Here is a 24409-nt window from a genome sequence, read left to right on the forward strand (position 1 = left end):
ACACTGTGGGCCACTCCTAATAGCCTTGCCTTGGTCAAATTACCATTTTTATTAATAGTAACATTGCACAGTAAGATTGGACACCCTTTGTTAAAGGCCTTAAAGTAGCTGATAAGGGGTTCTGGTGGCAGTGATAACCACCTTACAGTTTGGGCAGAAGGGGGCACAGCTAGTAAACCTATGCCAGCCATTCCCAGGGGTGTGTGTGTGTGTGTGTGTGTGTGTGTGTGTGTGTGTGTGTGTGTGTGTGTGTGTGTGCTCAAAACAAATCTCCAACAGTGTGTGTGAAAGGTACTTAGGCAGAGACACAAAGCACTGGTTAGACAGAGAAAGTGTTGGAGGATTGGGCTTGGAACCCTGGCTAAGGACTCATCTCTATAGCTTTGCCAGTGGGGAGTCTTATTGGGGATCTTGAGAAAGAGGGAGAAAACATCCCCAGACTGATTGTGGTCTCTGTGTGCTCTTAAGGGAAATTGCACTTGATGCAATGAGCTGCATCTGGAAATATTGTGTGTATAACTTGTCATCCTCCCAGTGTAGATCCCTGTGGTGAGGATTGAGGCTCCTTGATTAGTGATCCAGTGGTGGGGTGTCACATTTATTACTATTATTATTATTATTATTATATCTTGATCCACCCCTCTTAATTTTTTTGAATCTTTGCTATAAAAATTCATAAAGACATCTTATTCTTCAAAAAAAATACAGGTCATTCCAAATCATCTTACTCTATTCAATTTCTTGCTCAACAATGTCAATATTTTAAAAATCATAACTGATTTAGAGTCTTCATCCTCAATTAGTTTTGATTTTATGCTTGATTTTTGAGGTAGCAGGTTAAGAGAGTTGTCATGTTTGCTTTCCAGGTACCAGTTCTAGAACTGCAAACACACAAACTAGCAGTAAATCAATAAAACATGGTCCTTATTTTTTTCACCATAAGAGCAAAGATACTGAGATGCACTTAAAATCCAAAAGTCTAAGTCAATGTCATGAATTTCCAAGTGTATCAATTTGTCCTGCTATTCTTCTTGCTCCCTTTCACAACCAGCACTTTCTGGTTCTACACAAATGTCCACTGAAATAAGTGCTAGCTTTAAATTTTTCAAAAAGCAACAGAACATCAGCACCAGTTAAACAATTCCATCAAATTATTAACTGTTTAATCATTGGGGAGGGGAAAATCTCAACTTCAGAGTTAAACATTACTTTCAACTCTCCAGAATTTTGCAGACTGTTCCTTATTTTGCCTCATATTTTTGGCCTTTCTCTCATAAAATGTTTGATTTTCTGGTAATCCACTGAAGATTATAGTTCGTCAATAATGTCAAACATTTAGAATTGCATACCTCTTACTGTATAGACAATGCATGTTGATGCAAAGCTTGTTGCTCTATTAACTTTTTAAGTTAATTAGAATAATTTTTGAAAATCGTCTCTGATTTTGGGCCTCCCCTATTGTTTTGCCTATGTCCAGAGTTCTTGAGTAAATAAGTTGAGAGATATGAGTTAAACATAGCTCTCAACTTGTTACCTCAACAATAAGTCACAAAACAAGGACACTCAAGAATAAAGGACTTAAGTCTGACTGTCACTATTCAGTTAGAAAGGTGATAGAGTAATTATAATTCACTTTTCTGAAGAATAAGAAGTCTAACTGCAATGTGTGGCACTATCTGCTTACTATTATGATCAAAGTTCTATCACATAATCAGACTTTATAGACAGGGCAGAACAAAAACGTGAGCCTCTCCAAAAGGTCATACAGATAAAATGCAAACAGAACTATTTGGTTAATGCTACAGCATCACTGACTTCAATAAAACATTACAAATACAGGAATTATATCTCTTACAGAAAGAATTCTGACGAAACAAAAACCTTGGGTGGAAGGCCCCAAATCAGGGACAACTTTTAAATAATGGTCCTATTAAGAGTTGACAGAATACCCAGTTTAGCATTACTATGCATTTTGTGAAGGATAAGATGTCTGAAACTGAAACGTTTGTCATAGTTTACGGACTTCAATTCTCAATGATTTGTCAGAAAAAACACACATTTTATGTAGAAAAGACCAGTAATATGATGTAAAAATATGGATATTCTTCAAAATGTTGGACAGTTGAGAGCATACCACTCAAATGTCCCTGATTTTGAGGAACAGCTCTGATTTCTGACTCAAATTTTACCTCTGTCCCCAGTAATCCTCCTAAAACTTGTGACTTTCGGAGAAAAGGTGGTGAATTACACTTAATAAATAATGACAATTAGAGTTATAGACTTCTTTTACTTCAGAAACTATATATTAATTTACACTCTTATTCTGTCAGTGTCTCAAGTTAGTAGTAACATTTAAAAGTTAGTTTTAAAAGTGTCCCTGATTATTTGTGGATTTGTCCCTGAAGCATACCTCTCAATTGTCCAGACTTTTACAGAATGCCCAGATTTTTGCCTCATGACTTTGGTCTATTAGCGTATAAGACCAATATTTATAATTTGCCCCTAATTTGGGGGTTTTGCCTCCCCACTGTTGTTTGTTTTGTCCAGATTGTTTTTTTTTTTTTTTTTTTTGTGCTAAGAGGTTGAGCTATGCCCTGAAGCTGTTGAGATTTGTCCCTAATTGGTTGAGAATATGCGGATATATACTGGCAATTCGACCAAGCAACTCAAGAAGCGCTGTGGAGATAGGGTTGAATGCATGAATATCTTGTTCTTAGCTCAAGTTTACTGTAATACTATACAAGTGTAAATAAAGAAACCTAAGAAAATTCTTCCCAACCTTCTCCGTCAAATAATATTAATAGACCCGTGTCTCTGATATACGCATGCGCTCCACGCCAACTTCGCACTGTGCATGTGCGAGTTTTTTTAGAACACCACCGCAAGGCGTGTTTCGTACGGTTCCCAGGAGTTGAACGCCTGTGTTGTTTTGGGACTATTAAGCTCCGTACGATATTGCTGTCAGCTGTTCTGTTAAATTGCATTAGACTAAGTACACTCACTATAATGCCAAGGAATTTGCTGTATTGACTCCGGATGTGGATGTTGCCTGCTCCCATTTTAATACTATTAATTCGGAACTGCCCTTGCCTGGGTAAGCTGCACAAGTGCTTATAATACTGATTTCATGACCAGCAGTAGAAAAGTGGCATGTTGATTTCTGCTGTCAAAAGTTTGGCACTTAGGCGCCTACATTGCTTGTGAAACGCAACTTTAGCCTTTTAAGTAATTATTTGTGGTACCTCGATGGTGTAATTTAGTGTATTTGTAAGTTTCTTGATGTTTTGGTATGCTACCATCTATAGATCTGTACGGATCCCTGATAGCATAATTGAATTCTTGTCACTGTTGTCCCCCAGAGACACATCGGACAGTATGTACCAAGCAAATATGATTTATTTTCTTATTTTTCTGCGGTAGTGTGTTCACTGTTTAGGTAGGCAGAATGCTGCATTTCCGAGATTTGCCAGAGTTTATGGACCCACTTGATAGTCTCCACCGTTTACCTGTCGAGCTGAGAAAGCAAATGTACACCGCGGGGAAACCACCATGCTGATCTTAATCTGTTTTATAACTTTTCGAAAAACATTGTAGAAAGCCGATAACTGTAACAGTTTAGTTGAAACAGCTGGTAATATATAGTAACGAAACTTGATTTTGGCAGCGATGTGATTACATTCATTAATCAAGGGTAAGGGCCGTTCTACACAGTCCTACATTTTATTTAAGAAATGGTCCAATGTAAACAAATTACTAACTTCGCGCCTCTCAACCTCTTAATGCAAAAAATCTACAAAGCTGGACAAAATGGGGGTACAAATAGGGACATGTTATAAATATTGCTCTTATAAACTTAGAAAGTTGCTAGAGTAACAGGATTTGTGTGAATATGCATTTTCTGACGGATTTGAAGTCTGAAACTCAAATGTATGTCATTATTTAGTGACTACAATCCTGAGATCAGCCCAGTGATTTGCCAGGAAAATACAGGAGGAGGCCAAAAATCTGCGCATTCTGCGCAAATCTGTACAGTTGAGAGGTATGCTTCGCAGATGCCCAGTGATTTAGTAAACTGCTGTTTGATAACTATTTTAAGTTAGAGATATGCCCGTGTTCTGTGTACAGTATTTACTTGGTTTTGTGTACTTTCTTGTCAGTTAAATTGCAGAACTGAGTAGTTATATCGGTTTTGTATTAGAACATTACCCCACCAGATGCGCAGTAGCAAGGACCGCCCAAACCCCGCCTAGCACTTTGCTCATGACGTTTATTTTGAAAACATGGGAAAACCATCCTCAGAAAATTGAGTATGCTAAACATAGGGTTGCCACTTTTCCAAATGGCCAAAGTGGGACATTTGTGCTACAAACATCAGATTTTGCAGGGCAAAACATACCCACCGCCAGTACAAAGGACAGAACTTCAGTTTTTTGCCTGAGTAAAAGTTTATTCTTGTAGCATTTTAGTTCCTTATTCTGTTTCTTATAACATTTAGGTTTTTCAGATGCAGAATAACTGTTTTATGCAACTATTACATAAAATATAGAAAATAATTTTGTCCTAAAATCTCAGGACATTTGCCATTTTCTCACAATTTTTTGCAGGACACAACTGTCCAAAGAGGGACTGTCCCTCGCAAAGTGGGACAGGTGGTAACCCTAGCTAAACATTGTAATTATTTCAATGCAAAGCCTTTCCTCCCTTATTTGCCGGTACCAGGATTTCCAATTTGTAGTGATCAAAAGCTTAATTAATGGACTGGGACACATTTATCATTGTATATGCGCTTAATTAAGTAAGCGTAGTGACTTCTAGGACCTTTTTCTTTACCTTCTAGAACTTGACCAGCATGCAGTGGCTTAGTAGGTAAGGAATATCCCAGGTCCTGGGGACAGTCGTGATTTCTGCTGGCTATTCTCCCATTTTTATGTGTGGGGGTTAGGGCTGTGGCTGTAAAAGATCTAGGAAGGGCTCCTTCACTTAGTGCTAACAAATAAATCTAAGATGTACTATGGGTAGCTGCTGTCTAGCATGAAAAAGTAATATTGTTTGAGTTAAATGAGGTATTAATTAAATAGATCATTTTCCCCATGCTGTTGCTGTTGTCAAAACGAACAGTGCCTTTCATGAAATCTAAGTCTATGTGAATATGTGGACCATATTGCTGTTCAATGTAATACACCCACTTCCATCTTTGCATACAGATATTCTCTATGCATCACCTTACCCACTTAGGTGTGTTACATCCAGTCACTGCAAGTTCCCAAGCTTTATGGATGTACATAGCAGCAATAGTGATTCTTTGGGCCCCGCGTTCTAAAAGTGGAGGCATTTTTCACTGTATGATCAAATCTTCTGAGTAATGACCAGCTTTTAGAGTGTTTCTTTCCATGTCAGCAGTTTAGCTTGTTTAACTTTGTACTGTTTGATTAATCCAGCCATAAGGACACTAGCCAGGCTAGTTGGGTAGCTTCCTTTACAAACATAAGGTATTCAGAAAAATATTCTTTCTTATGTTGTCCTTAGTCTTCTTATGCCACTTGCCTTCACTGATGATATGCAGTGCAGTTTTTTCCCCTTCCTTCTGTCATGCTTCGTGTTTTCCATGCTGTTGCTGCTGTCTTCAAATCTATGTCTTCTACTCGCCTATCTGACCCATAGTACGTTTCCTTGATCTTTACAAACAGCTGGTAGTCCAGTTCTTTATATTGTATCCAAGATGATGTAGGCAACTTTTTGTGTTTGAGATGTTTTACACGTGTGGAGTGCCTGCTTAATTTCAGTTGCGTATTTAGTACATTCTATAATGATTCCTGATTTTTCTGCCTATGATTTTGCGAACCTTATGATAGAGAATAGGAGTAGAAAAGTGGAAAAAGAGAACTCTTGTGTATATAGTCGAGTAAAGAGTCAAGTTAACGATATAGTGAGAAGAAGAAGATTGACCACGAGTTCGAAGTAAATAAAAGGTAGCTAACTGTCAAACATAAGAAATCACTTGATGTAAAAATTAGTATCAGCCATACCATGAAATCTGACAGCTTCATATCTTAACAATTCCTGTACATGTGGAATCATCTCTCCCTTAGTTAAATTCAGCCCATCATTCTATACATTGAAGAAATAAATGGATGACTGCATGGGCAGAGGTAGCTCCCAACATGAAATCTAGAGCATCAAGTTCCATAGTAGCCAGTGGGCCTTGAGCTTCTTCACTAAACCTGTGAATCTATTGATCAGTCATGGTTTGAGGTTTCTTTGTCAAAGCAAAAAATAAGAGTAGATTGGTCAATGTCTTAGGCACTTGGACTGTTTACAATGAATATTGACAGCGTAGAGGCTCATAAAAATTAGTAAAATTGAATTTATGAATTTTTTTTTAAATCTCATAACCAACACTAATAGTTTTGGTGGTGAGATTAACCACCTTCTACACCCAAGTCTCAAGCACAGCCATCCTCTTGTATTTGGTCATTCAACACAGCTCCTATATTCATGAGATGAGGCTATTTGTTTTTCTGAGGCACAATTTTTTGTATGGTAGGAAAGGCATACAGTATTTCTCTACGTAAGAAATTAAATGTTGTTAGATAAGCTTTCAAACTGTTGTGTAGCCTTCATCAGTCCTTATCTAAAGGTTTCCGTACATACATTATTTTATTTTACTGGTGGAAGTATAGTGTTGCCTTATTTTAATTTCCTTTGAGGTGTTACTTCCCCAGCTCCTGTTCATGGAGGTGGCAGATGACAAACTTGACCATACCTGTCAGGCTGCTTATCAGCAAGTTTCTTAAGGAATGTATCTTTTGCAAGGAGGGTGAAGGCAGTTGGTTTAATAGGGTCAGATATATTTTCAGGCAGCATTCTATCTCAGTATTAAAGCTGCTGGCCAAAATGCTTTTGCATGTAAAGTAGTCAGTTGGTGTCTTCCTTGGAACATTATGTACTTCTGTGAAACAGGATGTTTTTAGTAGTGGTCATTGTTTTGTAACTCTACTTTCTGCTGTAAACAGAATTTTCTCTACATGTATAACCTTCCTTAACATGTTGAGGAAATGTTTTTGATTCATTTGACTGTCTTCTGTTTTGTTAAACTTGTAATGTTAGTAGCATTTCAAGTTTTAGTTGTTGCAACCACGGGCGTTCTGCATGCCTCATTCAGTCCGTCACTGATCTGTTGCAGCTGTGCCGTTAGGATCTTTTACCTTAGTTTGCAGACATACAATTCACTTTTTCTTTCCGAAGCATAGCAAATCCTTTGGGAATTGGCTCCAAGTGGAGCTCTGTTAAGAGATCCATCTGCATAACATATTTAACGGGCCTTGTCCAGGAATTTATTTCTCTGTATTTTACTATGAACATTTTTAAACCCATAGAAACTCAATCATCTTGTTGAGAGATATTAATTTTTTTTGGCTAAGAAGACCTAAATCTCTAGTAGTCCTTTTTTTTTTCTCGTACATATTTTTGTACTGTTGCACTCAAGAATGATTTAAAGTCTTATGATGTAACATATCGCACATTACCACGTATTTTGCTAGATTTAGTACAATGAGCAGTCGTGTCTTTCCTTGGTTCTTTTAAATTGGTTGAAGTTTAACTGTGGCTACAGTGTACCCATCCACATCTCACAGTTTATGAACCCATGCAATAATATTATATCAAACTTTGTTCACTAAATAGTCAGACAGGTCTGCTTGTGGAATTCTTTATATCTGAATGTTCCTTGCATATGCAGTGTATTTAGAGGACAGAACCTTCAGCACTGTAGTTCTGTGGTGTAGGGTTTGTCCGTTTCTTCTTTTTCATTCCCTTATTCCTCTGTGTTGTGCTTAAAGTTAAAACAGCAGCATTTTGTGCAGCATTGGTTTGCTTGCTATTGCAAAGTATGGTGTGAAATTGGATGATCACATTTTTGAATCTCTTGCATTTCCATCTGTTACATACTGCTGTTGTATTTCATCATTGATTTTATTTCCATAATACCGTTACCCACTCTCCCTAAGACATCCATCTCCTTCTGTACTTTTCCTTAGATTACTCTTTGTTTTTATTTGTTGAGTAGTACATCCCAAACGCAGACTCCATTTACAGTGGAAGTACTGGGAGAAAAATCTCTAGACAAGACTTGTTGATTAAATGTAATTATTATTATTTTCACATACACACAACTCGGTATATTCCCAATAGTATAGAGATTCTTACTTTATACAGTGAGTTTTATGCAGTGGTAGCCTTTTTAAGTCAGTTTTGTAGTCCCCTCATTTTGCATTATGGTATTTGTAGTGGTGTGTCATGTTTCTGAGATTTGTGATTGTCGGAACTCTTAAGTTATCTGCACAGGTATTGCCATTCCTTTTTTAGAGGTAAAACAATGGACACAGCTTAAATTCCATAGAGTTTCAATAAACTAGATTCTCTCTGTGAAAAGTCTATAAGAGTGTTAAATTTAGAAAAAGTTTTAGTTCTTTATTAACCCTCAATTTTAAATGCTAATATCAAATGTAATATTAAAATGCTTGATTTATCCAATTTCCCTTTAATTGAAACACAATGATTAAAGACTTTCTCTTTGCCTCTCTACTTCAGTTGAACAAATTAGAGTTAACCTCAGTCTTCCCAAAGGATATATACCAGTGATAAGTAAATTATATATCTCCTTCAATCCAGATCCTTTTCTTTACTACAACCAAATGATAAGTTTGCATTTGACACTATATGTGGTCCTCTTAAGTTCACCCAAAGCCTTATAAGTTTAGAATCAAATTATAAATTTCTAGGTAAATATTTAATATTTTCTTAATGGATAGATTTTTATTTTGAGAGTTTTGCCAGTTTGAGTTAGACAAATGAAAAGAATATACCCCTTAAAAAGTCATTTTCTATACTTTTATCAGCAATACTTGTATAACACCTTATATTATGGCAGAAATTTACCCTGCTAAGTTTCATGTCTAGCCTTCAAGCCAAAAAATGCGAACTTGTTTCATATAACATGGAATTGTGAATTTTGAAGTCATTTGTGGCTTAACTTAATCTGTAAACTAGCTAATTGTGGTTTTCAATGTATTCCCACATCATGTAAATTAGCTATTTACACATTCTAACTGTTAAGATTTACTCCATTAAGTTGACATTTTAACATCTATCTTTATGTTGCTAAAATTTTATCTCTCTAAAAATGGTAAGAATTCATATCTCTTTAACTGGAGTTATTTCACTGAAATGACTATCCATTATTTCAAAAGATTCAAATTTCTGGCTTCTAATTCATTATGAAGGAACCCTTGGTTATTGATCTCAAAACACATTTCAGATTTCTTAACTTAATAAGATTAATTTTCATTGTGGGAGAGCACACCGTGTTCTTTAATTTTTATACCACTTCCATTATTCCTTAGTGCAAATTAAGTAATTTCAGTCATTCTTTTTTATTTCTCAGCCACTTGTGTATGTTTGTTCTGCCAGCCTGTTGAATTTAATCAGTTACCTGGAGTTGTATGTATTGTATATAGTTATAGGTTTAACTGTTTGTCAGTTAAACTTTGGTTATTTATGTCTTCTCTTTGTTATGGTTCAGTACTTTTTGTATTCTTTGTTACATTATTATGAATTAAAAAAAAAATCTCTGCACAGGGCTTTGTCACTGTATGTTTTGTCTACTAGAATAATTTTCCCTTCCATCTTCTAAAAGAGTGACTGTGTCCTCTGATAATGAGGAAGGCAGGTATATGTGTTTATTTATCCAACAGTTGTAAACATTTACCCATACTGTAAACTATTTATTGAGTGACAGCTGGACTCTGTAAACTTTTGCTTATGTATAATCGGAACAAAACAAGATTGGCTCTGTGATATTCATAGTGTTGAATGATGAGTTTGTAAATTCACAATACTAGTTTATAATTTAGTAGCAAATTTGTTATCACCAGGTTTGGTGGTGTACTTGGTAAATGCAAGTAAAACTGGAAAGCATGTTCAGTACCAGTGGTATAGGGATATATGATATATTTTGAAGAGGAAGCAGTGTAAATATAGTGTAGCTGGTTAATTACAAGAACCAGTCCAACAAAGTAGGGCAGAACCACATTGGCTCAAGTAATATCTAGTAACTTTTTATAGAATTTGGTAGAGGAAGGAAATGTGTATGAGAAAGGAAGGTAGGGAATGTTAAAGAAAAGTACGATGGGAGGAGGATAGAAACATTTATTACAAGGGAATTATGGTAACCATTAGAAAAAGAGGTTGGATAGGGAGAGTGAGATGTTTGGGAGGGAGTATATATAGGAAAATGGTCAGGGTAATACAATAAGGATAGTGGTTCACAAAGTTAAGGCCAGCTTTCCTGTGGAGGCCCAGGTTAAGCCTTAAGTGTTCAAAAGTTACTAAATAAAACTAATACACAACACACTGTAAAAAATAAAAAATGAAGTCTCAGTTACCAGAGGTGTAGTAAAGAAAAACAAACTTTAATCTACTAAGTGATTTATAGGTTCATAGGTAAGTACTAGGCTATCTGCCCGAGGGCATCTATAAGCCTAGCCAGAATGTGCTGGCTTTTGCTACCCCCTTAGATTAGTTCTCTGTGCCTTGGTCCAGCAGAGCCATTAGTTCCCTGTACCTCTGTCCAGCAGAGCCACTGCACTGATCCCTGGGGTAAATTTTCTGTTTTCCATCCACTCGTCAAGGATTCTCTTGCAGTGTTAGTAAACGGCTCTGCCTAATGTAGATTGGAATCCTGTTCTAAAGCATGGGAAGTCTCTGGGACAGGAATCTATCCCTCCAGCATGTCCTATTTATCATTGTGGTGAGGTTTAGATCCCTAGAGTGTGTGGCTCTCAGGGATTTGTTTTTTTTTTTTTTTTTAGGTGGAGCATGTCCATCAATTGTGGGTTGGACATGGCCTTGTATGTCGGGCAGAGATCACCTCTGAGTAAGCGGTATGCAACTGAGTACAGCTGGAGTTTCTTCAGTCGGGCTGCACAGGGCATATGTTTGAGGCGAGTAATCCTCTTGGTGAGGTACTTCTATGGTCTTTCCAGCTGTTGCAGGTGTCTTGTAAGGTACATCCCAAATGGGGCATTGTACTCTATGATGGGTCTGATGAGTAGAAGGGCACAATAACCTCTTTTGTTCTAAATGCGAACTCTTTTGTGATTAGGTGGGCCACATAGAAGGATTTTCTAACCACCTTGGCAATGTGATTATCAAAGGAGGGATTACTGTCTACTTGGGTCCCCAGATCCCGTATTACATTTTCTGTATTTAGGGGACTACCACCTATGTGGTAGTTCGCGGGTACTTTGTTTTTTCCAAAGGGGAATACTGTGCACTTTTTGGCATTTAGCTTGAGGCCATGCTTTTGACACCAGGTATCCGTCTCAGTGAGACCCTTCTGGAGGATGTCTGTTATCAGCTGGAGAGTCAGTTATGGCCCCCAGTTTGCAGTCATCTGCGAACTTGGTCAGCCATAGTCCTCTCGTGCTTGCCTGTACCTCTGAGAAGTACATACCGAACAGGAGGGATCCCAGGACTGAGTCCTGGGGGACACCACTTGTAACTGTTTTAGAGTCGGACCTAGAGCCTGCAACTCTCACCGTGTGGGTTCTATCCGCTAACCAATTGGCAACCCATCTCGTGATGTATGGGTTTATGTTCAGGCTGGTGAGCTTGTCTATAATACCAGAATGGGGAATGGTGTTGAAGGCCTTTGCGAGGTCTAGGTAGGCTGTGTGGACCTCCTTTCCCTCGTCTAAAGCCTTGGTAACTGTCTCAAAGAAGTCCACCAGGTTCAGGAGGCATGATCTTTCCTTAAAGCCAAACTGGGTAGGGTCCAATGTTTGAAGGTTCCCAATGTCTCTGTTAGTTAATTCCATGATTATGCGCTCCATAGCCTTGCAGACCAGGCTAGTCAGGCTTATATGGCAATAGTTCCTGGGGTCCATTGTGGCTCCACCTTTGTGGAGTGGGATAGCTGTTGCTGTACACCACTCTATGGGTACGTAGCCTGTAGAGAGGCTGAGTTTGAACAGTGTGTTTAGGTGCGAGGTTAGTTCATTTTGGAGCTCATGTAAGACACAGCCTGGGATACCTTCTGGTCCCATTGAAGCTGTATTTTTGGCTTTGGAGAGGGCTGTTTTAACCTGTGTGTCAGTGATTGCCAGGGCACTACATTCTTCTGATATGGTTATAGGCCCTTTAGGGGGTGAGAGAGGGGAGAAGTTTGTACTAAACCTGTCTGCCAGAATGTTGGCAATATCAGTCGGTTCAGTGTATTTTGTGCCATTCTGCACTAACTCAGAGCAGATCTGAGAGTTTTCACTTAGGTTCTTGCCATAGCTAAAGAACGCTTTGTGGTTATCTTTGGAGTCCTTGGCAATTTTTCTTTCAAAGCTAGTCTTAGATGATTCTATGAGGGATCGTAGTTTCTTGCTGATACTGATCAGGGATGTCTTCCCTTCTTGGGATTTTACTATTTTCTGCACTAGTTTCCTCCTATTGTATAGCTTGTTTATGGCAGTGGTCCACCAGACTGGTTTCCTTTTCTTGGAGGAGTGATTCTTTGTTTTGATTGGGATAGCACGATCCATGCATTCTTGCAGGTGCTAATAGAGTGCCTTTGTAAGGGATTCAGCAGCTTGGACAGTATTGTCCTTTAGCATGGGGGCTGTGAGCCTTTCCACCTTGGTCTTAAGTAACGTGAAGTTTGCTTTTGAAAAGTTTTTCTCGGTGGTTTCCTTGATTTGGGGTGGGGGCAGAATGTGGATATCCAGAGTGATTAGTCTATGGTCTGATCTAACCAGCGAGGGTTTGACCTACGGTGTAGAACACCGGTCACCCATGTTGGTGATGACAAGGTCCAATATGTTGTCACCTATGGTGGGGGTGTTGACCAGTTGATCCAGGGCGTTCAAGTTTATAAATTATTGGAAGTGTTGGGTAAGGGAGTTAGTACTTGAGTAGTTCTCCCAGTTAATGTTTGGGTAGTTGAAATCACCCAATATTAGGGCATTTGGTAGGACCTTCATATTTTCCAGTGTTTCCAGAAACGTGGAATGGAGATCCTGGGTCATGGTGGGTGATCTGTAGCAAGCTGCAATTTGAATTGCAGTTTTGCCCGTTGTTAGTTGCACATGGATTATCTCTGAGGCATTTTGCCGTGCCACTAACCTGGAGGTGTGGGTATCCCTGATGAATATGGATACACCTCCATCTTTTGTGTTTCGGTCCGGGTTCTGTGGCCGAAAAGTATGGTATGAGTTATAGCCTGATAGTGCTGCGGTGCTCTCTGGAGCCTTAAACCAGGTTTCTGTTACGGCACAGATATCGATTTTTCTCCATACTGAGGAGTGCCGCGAGTGCATGCATTTTGAGGTTTAGATTTCTGGCGTTGAGTAGCATTACTCTCAGTTTTTGGTTACTTGTGCTATTTACGGTGGTGGTTTTGTCTTTTGAGCCTTGTCGTTCCATTACAAAGTTGGGACTTCGAATTAAAAACACAGCGGTTTGCACAGGATTTAAAAACTTTCCATCAACCAATCACAATTGTTTCCAACCCATTTAAAGAAACAGAACTAATATGCATGCTGTTCAACATTTTCAAACTACTACCATAAGAAATCAAACCAACCGTTAAAAAGGCATGCCTAAAAATGTAAAGAATGTATCTTTGTAAGGAGACTGCTAAATAAAGCCCTGTCTATGTATGCACAAACTTTCATTGTCCTGTGTTTTAAGACACTAGCTATAGAAACATTGTTATTAATGTGTGGCTCATTGCAAGTGCTTAAATGCAGAGGCCAAATCAAATCTTTTTGTTCTAATAAGTTGCCAGCATCTCCCCTTATCGTATGCCTGAAAACTCTGTCTGTATGGACTACAGAAGTGTAAAGATGCTTATGTAATTATTTAACTAGGTCAAGTAACCCCCACCATTACAATATCAGTTTCTTGCTAGGTGGGACTTGATAGCTAACATGGAGCCTTATGTGAAACAAGAATGAATATGCTATGAATGAGTTTATTCTGTTGTTTAGCTGTGTGGTTACCATAAGTTAAGCATTTGTTATCTGTTGGTAGACTGCATGACTTGTAATATCAAGGTGTCTGTGGAGCAGAGTGGTCTTCATGAGGTAGTTATACCACCTCAGGTTGTTAAATAATGCTGGGCTGCCACTGAAGTAGCCTGTGAAAGATAGCTGTGTGAATTTCAAATTATTACGTTATTCTAGCTGGATGAACTTTGAAGATTCACAGTGGCTAAAGCAGGAAGGTATACCAGCAGCATTGCATTGTGGGCATGTTGTAGGCTAACTCAAGTAGTTTTGTGGTGGTTGTGAGAAAGTTAAATAATACAGTGGAAACGTAAAAGGGATTGGGCAGCTGAAAAGCATAAACAGTAGCTGTTTGGTTTTGTTGGTCATAAAAGCCATAGACCCTTTGTGGCATGCCAAGCTTCTGATTTATTTTTGCATGGCCTTGATGTGGCGGTCTGACTTTGACTCATTTTTCTGAGATAACTTTGCAGGTTTCACAGCTTTAATTGATAAAGTTACACATGAAGTTAATTAAGGCTAGTATGTGCACATCATCAGCAGCATTAATCCCCTTTTTCCCATTTTTACATGGGGTCAGGGTGTCCTATCAACAGTGACCATCACTTAGAGCCACTGGTTACACCTCTGTGTGGCTAGCCCTGCTGGGGGCTGCTATGTACTCAGAAAATTGTACTGTTTGTTTTTAAGACATTTAGATACAGACTGAAGTTGGACAACCAGGTTGGAAGAGAATGCTTTCCATGCTGAAGCACTGACTAAATTAAACAAAGCAGATTGTATCATTAATGAATCACAAAGACTGAAGATAGCATTCGGCCAAACACAGAGCTCTCTGAACACCTAGAGGCAGCCAGATGGTAGAGGTTGTATTATCCAATGTGACAGGGTGTATAATATCTGGATATTTTTAAGAATGCTGTGCAAACAAAGACATTGAGGAAGAGTTTCACTGGCCTTCCACATCTAGGATATCTGTTAGAGCTGGACATTGTTTACCTTTTGGGGCAGTTTTGCTGCAGAACAGATTTACTAAGGCACACACATTCAGAAACCTTTGTGTAACTCTTTCAATCATCACAATTCTCATTGTTTGTTTGTTTTCCTGCAACAGTCGGCACAGGACCTTAGTTTGGCTGTCTGACCACCTACCTAATTTCAAGCTATGTAATCTTTTCCCATCCATATTTTTTGTGTTTATAATTACTGTCAACACATAGGGAACTATTTTCTTGTAGGTTCACAGTTCTTGTACCATTCTGACTTGGATCAGTGTCCAGTGCAACTGCATATTGAGATCATAGGGGTCTATATTAGTTCACCGAAATGCCATTTCAGCGACACAGATTCAGCGAAAATCATTTCAGCGATTCACTGAGTTTACCGGGGCAAGAAAATACTTGCCCTACAGCACAACTGACTGACATCTAAGCAAATCAATCCCTCCCAAATGGGGGGGTTTCCCCCCACACCTCCCAGTGTGGGGGTGCTGCACCACCACACGGCCCCTCTAGCTATATATACCAACTCCGACATCACACTATAGTGGCGAAAAGGGCAAATTTGTGTAGTTGGCCAACTACTTCTTTGCTCTTGGTAAATTCAGCGAATCACTGAAATGATTTTCCCTGAATTTGTCACTGATTAGGTGTTCACTGAAATGGCATTTTGGTGAACTAATATAGACCTGAGATCACAGTGGTTTAACGCTTGTGTTTCTGTAACTGGTTTCATAAACATTTTAAACCACTTTCTATTCCTAGCCTACGCTTTTTAGAGTCAGAGTTATCTCAGACATATTAATCCGCAGTGGTGGTGCTGCAGTAGCATTGTCACCTCACAGTAAGACACTGTCCGGTTCGACTCTCAGCTAGACCATCTTCTGCGTGGAGACATGCGTGAATAGGCGTACCTTCGTTGAAGGTTGTGCGTCAGGGCTGGCAACTTGGCACGTAAAAATCAACTGCCAATCATTAGCGGACCGGAGTTCCGCTGTGACGACCCCTAACTGGGAAAACCTGAAAGTCGCAACAAGTTATCTCAGACATATTGTCCCAGACTTTGAGAGATACAGCAACATTCATAGAAACTTCTATAATACTGTCTTGTTTTTTGTTTTTAATTTTTGCGTATTTGCCGTGACTTTTTCTAGATCAGTTTTCAGTCCATCTGACATTAGAATATTGTCCATGTATTTCCAAACTGTCAGTATTATTTTATGTTTGTTAATGTGACATTTTGCTGTCCTGATCTGTTTAGCATCTGTAACAGTCAAAATCCTGATGTAATGTAGGTACCCCCCACTAAGTAACAATATATCAGTTATGTTTACTATATGTATCCAGCATTCATGTATGTGTTAGCAGGTCTTTGGATGAGCTATCACTTAGAAGTCTGTGTTGTGCACTTTTCTAGTGGTATATTAACACTGCAGAGTTTGGAACTTTCTTTGTGTAACTTTATCAGAATCGGTGGTTTGCATCTAGTACCGAAAATACCATTGGGCATTTTGAGACCATTTCATATACTATAAATAGTGGGTAATGTTTCCTTTTAATTATGTTATTTGGAGCTTGTAGAGCAGTGTAGGTGTGAATCTGTCTTGCTTTACAACCTTAACTGGACCATTGACTCTTTTTTTTTTATCTCTGTCAATGTTTTTTTTGTCGTCTCTGACTCATTAATGATACCTAAACTTTTTACTCATTTTAATTCCCACTCTGTTGCACTTTTCAGATCTGCTTACTCCTTTCCTGGGCATATATCACTGGCTTTGTGTGATGATTCTTTTGTATGGGATAGTCTCCTAGCAAACTTCTAGCATTTGCAGTTAAGTCGGGATACTTATAAAGGATGTCATTGCTATGGTTTTCACAGTATTTGAGGTCTCTGTCTCACTGTGTAACTGTGTTTTTACATATACTTTTTGATTTCACATTGTGCATTTAGCATTTTTTAACTCCTTGCAAGGCAGACTGCAGAAAACGTTAGTAGAATTTAATTTTTAAATATCGTTTGAAACATGATTCTTTTTATATTCACATGTCAGTAGCTTTTGACCCATTGACTCTTCCAGGTTGAATGAAGATTTTAACAGTTGTGCAGTTTTTTAAGTGACATTTAAATCCAGGATTTTAAAAGTATCTAGGCAAAATATTATACTTTGCATCTCTATTTATTTAAATGCATCATTTCACTTGCCAATTCTTAGCATTGCTCGCCAACAGTCTAATTTGTGGTCACCTTACTGTATCTGATACATTTGTAGACTTCACTGTGCCAAATCCATTCACTTCAATAACATGTTCGTTCTTTTGAAAACACTTCTTTAATGCATTTTTTGAAACAGTGGTTCCCTTTTGCATACGTTTTACAAAACTGATTAAAGTCGTGGCATTGCTTTGTCTCATAGCTATGCATAATATATTTTTTGAACCCCTTTTTCTGGTGATTGTTGCCATTAACGCACATTCACACACAGCTTTCTTTTTCATATCCATTGCTGTTTATTTTATTTTATTTATAATTGTTTACTGGGGTAGAGGAGTGATCTCGAGTAGCCAATTACAAGCCTAGCCTGGGTTACATGAATTGGAACAGAAATGTGTATGTCAGCATGCAAAATACATAAGTATAGGAAATGGTTCATGATAAACATATGTAGTACAGAAAACTGTTTACATGGAGGTTAACATATTTGTTGCAAAGTAACATATTAAATGTAACCAATACATGCATATTTATATATAAGAAGCAAGAAAAAACAGGAGGGAGAGAAAGAAGAGAGCAAGTCAGAAAGTAAGCCTGAGTGTAGGTTATACAACCTGTTGCAATGCATTCTGCTTTCCCATCTTAATTAGTCTAGACATGCCCACAGCCCCAGTTTGATATGGTCAGGTCTGGTTCTGTTACTTCACTGCCCCTAATTTGATAATGTTTTAAGCCACAAACAGTTCTATAGGTTTTTGATCCATTTGGCCTAAATAACAAAATGGTGTGCTTAATAGATTATTAAAAGATTGAAAAACATTACTCAGAAAAAAACACACACAACAAATTTTGCTTGGGGCACATCCATCCTCCCCAGCACCCAACTTCTATGTAGGACTTTGATCCGTACTCCTTAACTTGTATATAGCAACTCCACGGTCATGCTGCAATTGGGAAATGGGCACTTTCAGTGGTTTCTTCACTGTTGGCTTTAAATTCCATCTAACTGTGCTAAATTAAACTACAGTTTAATATGCTCTAGGAAAAACTGCTCTGATGAACATGCTTCAGCAAGATTAGGTATACCTCATTCTGTCTCTTGTTTATAGAGTCTTACATCTCACAAAATTCCCAGTCTTTCAGTTTAACATAAGTATCTAGATACCTGTAGGTCGTTGTAGCCTTGTTAAGAACGGATGTCAGATTATTGTAAGCCAAGAAAAAATAACAATGTCTGACATTTTTATTGCTACTAAATTATTTTTTCTTGTGCAGGAAAAGTAACATTTGTATGCTTTTAAGGCTGCTTCTTTAGTGGAATTCAGAAATGTGCCACACTGTACTATGTCCTTTAAGGCTTGTTTGCATATTCTGCTCACACTAAGTAATACGTCAGAGTTCGGGATCCAAAGTGTTTTTTTTACGTTGCATTGCAGTGAGAAATTCCTGGTTGTTGGTTACAGCTGGAACATTTTTTCCATTGAGAGTAATACTTCTGTACTTCCAAACGCATACATTTCTGTAAGAATTTCATCAGTTGTGCAGATGTTTCCAGCCCCCCTGATATGTGTATTCATTGTGAACTTCCAGAAGGAACTTGAACCATATGACCTGCAGATTCCCTGTAGCTAGGAATTAACATTTACTGTTGTGTAACCCATGTGTTACAGGATGAGATTTTCCTTTAGGTAATTTTGCTAAAACTTTAAACAATAACTGTTGCTAGCCTAGTGTCAGCTTGTTTAGATGGACTTGGTGGTTGACTGTAGCATATGCCTTTCACAGATCAAGTAGCCCACTGACAACAATTACCATGGTTAAGTTTCAAACATGTATATTCATTTACATCAGATAGAGCTGTGCTTGTTTTGTAAGTAGAATTAAATCCATGAAGATAGTCTGGTAACTTGTGTTGATGTAATGGGAAAATTAGGTTTGCACCTGTTTGTGTAATGTTTTAGAAAGAAGACTCAGAAGGGTGGTAGGCTAAAAGATGACCTTATCTGAAGGGCTATGCTTGTATAAAAAGGTCACTGCTGATTTCCAGAGTTTGGTATTTCATGTTTGCATAAGTTTATCAGTGCAGAAAAGTCAGGAAGGAGATTTATGGAACAGACATCTAGAAAACTGTGTTAGCAGGAATTCAGTCAGTGAACACAGTTTAAGCTTCAACAAATGTTTGGTGCACTGACTTATTTAGTAAGAAAAGCTGGGAAGGAGGTTACAAGATGTGGTACAGAAAGCTTACTAATCTGTTCCTACTGAGGTGAAGAGAGGAAGGGGCTGGGCTGTTTTGCTATGACATGGTGCAACAGTTGCTGCTTCCTGAGCAGAATTGTTTTGGGTTGTTTCTGTTGTTGTGTGGATGGTCAGTGAACTGTTGTCACCTGCAGTTTAAGTATGGTCTGGGTGAGGCTCCTGGCATCTGTAAAGGTGGTAAAATAGGTATTAGTTCTGTTTGGTCATATTAATGCGGTTGTTTGTCACTGGGGACATTTGTACCTGTAATTTCTGGTGTGATCCATGGTATAGTCAAGGCTTTGACTTGTTGGTGTTTCGTACTCTCAACTTAAAGAAAGGTGGTGTTAGAGCATGAAATGGAATCCAAATGAAGGGTGACTAGGGAGCCTAATACAGGCTGAGTATGATGTTGAAGGATTAGTGGTATGCTTTCTGGATGGCAGATGTTCACTGATGGTGCATTAGCTAGCTGTATCATTTCCAACATATTGTGTTCAGGGATGTGAAAACTGGCTCCTTAAAAGTTGCCAGTCAGTTAGGAAATCTCCCATGATCACTAGTTCATTTTTTATTGTTTGATGAATGTCACTACAGTGAGACTTTGAGTGGCATTGGAGGAATTTGTTGGAACATGAACTCTCAAGGTAAGTTAGTTTTTCCATGTATTTGTATGATCTGAGATGACAGACAGGTTTGGGAGCTGGCCATGCAGGAGGTTACTTTACAACCTGCCCTGTGTGTTGTCCTTATGAGCTGAATCCTGGAGGCAGTGTTTCACTGTCCAGGATGGCTGATTTTAGTAGGGCTTCCATGTAAACAAATGATTGTATTGGGAGATCCAGTCAGTCTAGTATAGATGCATGCATTAATATGTGTTACTAATGTATAATGAATGTGCCTCTGTAGTCCTTCAGTTGTTCTGAGAGTGTAACTTTCTGCAGTGATAGGCCAGGGTTTAGTCTTACATGCCTGTTTGGGATAAGGGGATGAGATAAGTATGCATTCTTCTTGAAGACATCATAGCAGGGATTAATGAATAGGTTTATAGTAACTTTATTCCTTTTATTATTGTTTTAAATCTAGTGTAGTGATGTGTTACATGCAGGACGTGTGAAAAAGGGTGATGGTTGAAGTACTGTAGTTTTCATTGTTAGAAATAGAGGTTCCCCTTTAACAGTATGCATGTTTTGAGCCACAGAAACTGGGAGAGATCCTGTAAGCTGCCTGAGGTGACCTAGCAGAAACAAGATGAAATGTGGCAGCTTCATTGTGTAGGTAACAGCATTTTTGTTGATTGTATAGCTGGGGCTGATGTATTAGAGGGTGCTGGGGCTGATGTATTACAGGGTGTATATCTTTTTTGTCTCTGTTGTAAAGCTAGTGTAGGTGAGCTTGGTAAGGGAAGGGCGTCCTGTAAAGATTGTATTTATTTTTTTATTTATTGACATCTGATTACAGGGTAAGTCCGACTGGGTAGAAATGCATTTTCGGCAGAGGCCTGGGGGAGAAAAGCTATAAATTTATTATAAAGCATTTTAAGAACAGTAATTTTACAATTTTCAAAAATAAAACAAAAACATCTGCAGTTTAACTATAACAAATTGGACATAATATAAACACATTGGTTAAGACTCAATAAAAGGTATTTGACAATCATTTAATATTTAGAGAAATATTAGACAGCTTGTAGAGAAATTAAAGGTAAGTTAGTTTAATACAAGTGGGAACTGCAATATGAAGTGAGGGAAAGCCAGGCTTATGGTATATTTAGAGAGAAAGTCAGGAAAAAGAATTGGAGAGCAGTAAGGAAGAAGATGAAGAAGGGAGAGTAAGGAGGTATAAGGAATGCAGAGGTACTTGTTAACATTTGGGGATATAGTTTTATCACGGTTTTGAGAAAGAACAGAGCCAGATTTTAGCTATGAAGTCTTTCCGAATGGTTTTTGAAAGGTGGGAGGGTATAGACCTAATGGGTACAGGTAAGGAGTTGCAGGCCTTGGCAACCTTGTGTGAATACATACAGTGCCCAGCAGATTTGCTAAGTTTGTAGACAGGAGTTTCGAACAACTGGATTGGAAGGATTGACTGGGAACATAGTTGTGTAGAATGTTTTGGTGCTGGGCAGGCAGATGGATGCTGGATAATTTTATAGGTGGTAAGAAGTTGTGTATATGTTAGTTGATCTGGCAGTTCTAACCAATTTAGGCTTTTCGGTGTTATACAGTGGTGGGTTCTGAAAGGGGTATGTACTACAAATTTAGGAACGTTGTTACAGCATTGTTTAAGTTTTAATTTTTGTGAAGCCTGGAGGTTAGTAAGGATGGGAGCAACATAAAGAAGTGTGAGGAGGAGATAAGTAGTGGCAAGTGTAATATTAATTGTGCAAGTGTGAAAGATTTGGCTCTGTAAAGCATCCCTAGTTTTTAAGTTTTTCTTATGCAGTTTTGTATATGCAGGTCAAAAGATTATCATCCCTAATAGTTTGCTATGAGAAGTGACTTCAATGGTTGTATTATCAAGAGAGAGGACGTTAAATTTTGTTTTTTATGAGAGAGGTATTTTGGGAAAAAAGTAGTATTTTGGTCTTTTTTGGGTTGAGTAGGAGTTGAGTTACGAAGCCATGTTTCAGTAGCTGTTAAAGCTTCCTGAGTAATCTTTTAGAGGTGTACCATATTCTTAGATGTGTCGATAGTGTTGGTGAAAATGTTAGAGGAGGGGACCAAGGGTACAGCCTTTTGGTACACTGGTGGTAAGGAGAGGGTGTGGCGTGCCATTTTACTGATGTGATACCTATTAGACAGGTAGCTTTTAAACCACAGAATGGTAAGTTGAGAGACTTAGTGAGGACTTTTGAAGTAAAAGTTTGCTGTGACAAAATGCAGAAGTAAGTAAGAGACTAGTTTGCCATTATCTCTAGCTTTATTGACAGTATCTATATAGGTTAGAAGGGCAGTACTGTGGGAAGGACAGAAGCTTTGTTGTACAGGGGACAGGAGTTCTTCCTGCAGGAGACAGTCTAGCAGTTGTTTTTAAACACAGTTTTCAAGTATTTTGGCTAGGGGAGATAAGATTACTATAGGACTAAAGTTATTAATATCTGTTGAATTTCCTCCTTTGTGCACAGGGATAAAGTGACTTTTTCCAGAGAGAGAGAACATGGGATTCCTGGACTGACCTGTTTGTAAGGATTGAGACAGGTTGGCAATGCTATTGGCTGCTCTTTTTAGGTACTCGCTTAGATGGTCATCAACTGAAGAAGAACACTGTTTAAGTTTGAGTAGTTTTATACAGGATGTGGGCACGGGTTTGAAGGTGGAAGTACATGTGATGGTATGTGGCTGTTGGGCAGGGTTGGGATTAGATGTTGAGGAATCCTTGGTTAGAGATGCCATACTATCTATAAAATAAGAGTTGAACTGTATTGCAGTTTTGTGTGGTGAGTTATCAGGAGAGAGGTCTGGGTTGAATTTGTCCATGATGTAAGATTTCTTTAATGGATGTCCAAAATGTTTTAGGGTTGTGTTTAGTTTTATTCTGAATGCTGCTTATAGCATAGTGTTTTTGTCTTCATTTATTTGCTTTTTAGTATGATAGCCAAGCATTGTGAAATTTTCAAGATGTTTTTATATATTTTTTGCCATTCTTTGCCTGCTTTTTCTCTATCCTGCATTAGCATTCTACTCTGATAGGCAAATTATTATTTGTTTTTGGCCTCTTCCTTCTATGAGATGCAAGGCTATTTAGGATATTTAGAAAAGTTGTATTGATTTCAATTACAGCAATGGAAGGATTTTTAGGAAGTTCCAGGTAATAGATGACAGTGTAGTAACAAACATTTCTGGGTTAAACCTGGAAAGGTTACATGCTGTTTTATAAATATGAGTCTGACATTGTACTTGGAGCATTTGCTAGGGTCTGATACCAGGATCCAGTCTAACAAGAGAAATTTGATGTCTTGCTGTAATGTGTGGAGCTATTAATTAGTTGTGTGAAACCATATAGGTTCATGCTAGATGTAGGGGAGTTAGAGTTTATGTCCAGCCAATTGACCTTCACATTCACATAATAGATATTATTAAGATAATACTGCCCTAGGGATGAGTAGGTTGGTAATGGGCAGGCTGAGCCCTGTAGGGGGTCCACTAATCTAAATGGGAGAGAAGCTCCACAGCTAGCTGCATGTACAGGAGAAGTCTTGAGGCTTACAGTGCCTGTCCGAAAAGCAAAACAAGGCACTACCACTGTGGAGCTTATGGTATTTAGTGCAGGGGAGGATGAACAAATTACTCAAACTTTAGCATTTCTAAAGAGTGCAGGACTAAGAGAATCTCTCTAATATGCCTGGGATGGACTGTATTGTTGTACTGATACCTACTGTCCTTACAGGAGTAACCTTTGTCTGCAGGTTCTCAGGAGCAGGTTTGTGAATCTGTGGTTGACTGCAGTGGGTAGAGTTCAGAGTGGAAAATAAAACAGCAAAAGTAAGTCTTTGAGTAGGGGAGCGCAGTTTCCAACATACTGATAGATTATGAAAACAGTGACTTTATGAACCATATTGGGACACCGTACACAGGGATGTGTTATGGGGCAGTCCTAGATATTGATCACTGCATTATATTATGTTAGAGAAGAGGGTGCTTTTAAAATGGAATTATTGTGTATTACTTCCATTGTTATGCATTCTCGGCTTGCAGGTTTAGAAAATTTACCTTTTAACATTCAGTGGCAAGATGAATTTCTTGAAATGCATTTCTTGAACACACAACATTGTTTGTTGCAAAACATTTTAATATGAATTGTATTCTTGTTCTGCAGTTATAACCAAATGGAAAGGAAAATAAATTAACCCAAAGTACTTGTTCAGCATTGTTTGCATTCCTACTGCTTGTTTTTACTGTGTTTAG

At 38.3% G+C, this 24409-nt stretch overlaps 1 protein-coding gene across 1 annotated transcript in view; it reads left to right on the plus strand.

Moving 5' to 3' along the window:
• Positions 1–2908: 2908 nt before the first annotated feature.
• The window catches only part of LIFR (LIF receptor subunit alpha), a 1345198-nt gene continuing 1323697 nt past the window's right edge, over positions 2909–24409 (plus strand). The window contains exon 1 of the mRNA XM_044076229.1: positions 2909–3094. The gene's annotated coding sequence lies outside the window, so the exon portion shown is untranslated. The remainder of the gene's footprint in view (positions 3095–24409) is intronic.

The sequence above is a fragment of the Protopterus annectens genome, chromosome 1.part0, assembly GCF_019279795.1.
Source record: "Protopterus annectens isolate FY-2018-M chromosome 1.part0, PAN1.0, whole genome shotgun sequence".
NCBI lineage: Eukaryota > Metazoa > Chordata > Ceratodontiformes > Protopteridae > Protopterus > Protopterus annectens.